Source organism: Colobus angolensis, unplaced genomic scaffold, assembly GCF_000951035.1.
Source record: "Colobus angolensis palliatus isolate OR3802 unplaced genomic scaffold, Cang.pa_1.0 Scaffold411, whole genome shotgun sequence".
Taxonomy (NCBI): domain Eukaryota; kingdom Metazoa; phylum Chordata; class Mammalia; order Primates; family Cercopithecidae; genus Colobus; species Colobus angolensis.
In genome coordinates this window covers 1,802,424-1,803,318 of record NW_012117500.1, presented here as the reverse complement: position 1 = coordinate 1,803,318, position 895 = coordinate 1,802,424, and positions in this window count along the sequence as shown.

Below are 895 nucleotides of genomic sequence, written 5' to 3'. Positions count from 1 at the left end.
AAAAAAAAAAAAAAAAGTCTGCCTTTTGCCATTATCAGGGAAAAAAAAAATTATCTCAGAATCAAAGTAACAAAGGTGTTAAAGTTAGTGGGTCTTTCTGTGTTATGAAAACATATTTATCATAAAGTAATAAATTTCTGGGTGTTCTGTTAGCAATATCAGGAAACTTTGATATGAAGTATAAAAGTTACTGTGCAGAACAGGAAACTGAAGCTGGGAAAGTAAGGTGACAGGTTCAGATCACACAGCTCGTAGGAACATAAACTGTCTTCTGGCTTGTTGCTCTTTTCACTTTAATATATCCCTGAAGAAAAGCCAGACTTCAACAGGTGCACTTTTAGTTTTTGACAACCTTTGTTGAAGAAGTAAAAACCAAATCATCATTTAGTTCTTTGTATTTGAGATAATGGCAAGACATGTCAATTGCAGAGGCAGAAACCCTTGGAATTGAGCTCAGAAGTCCCTAAGTCTAAGCAATCTTGGTACTCAGAGCCAAGTCACACCATGCCCAACAAGTTGAAGCCTTCTCAAACAGCTCAGTCCTTCAGGCAAGGTTTAATCATATCTAATTCTGTAGCTCTTTCCTAACTGAAGCATATGATTTTTACCTATTTAACTGCTATTTATTTTATATTAACCCCAAAGGAAATCAGTGGTCTTTTTGTGGCCCCCTTTCTCAAAAGGCATGCATTTAGAATAATGCTTTAAATACAAATTATTCACCTGGTGGAGGGCACAGAAGGGGGGCATGTACATAAGCTTAGAAGGAGTATACAAGTGCCAGGGAGACTGGTTATTCGGGAAATTTAAAAGATATTCCAGTGGATATAAAGAAAACAGCACACACAGCCATTATTTAGTTAAACAACTCTCCTTATCTCAGGTGCATATCTGG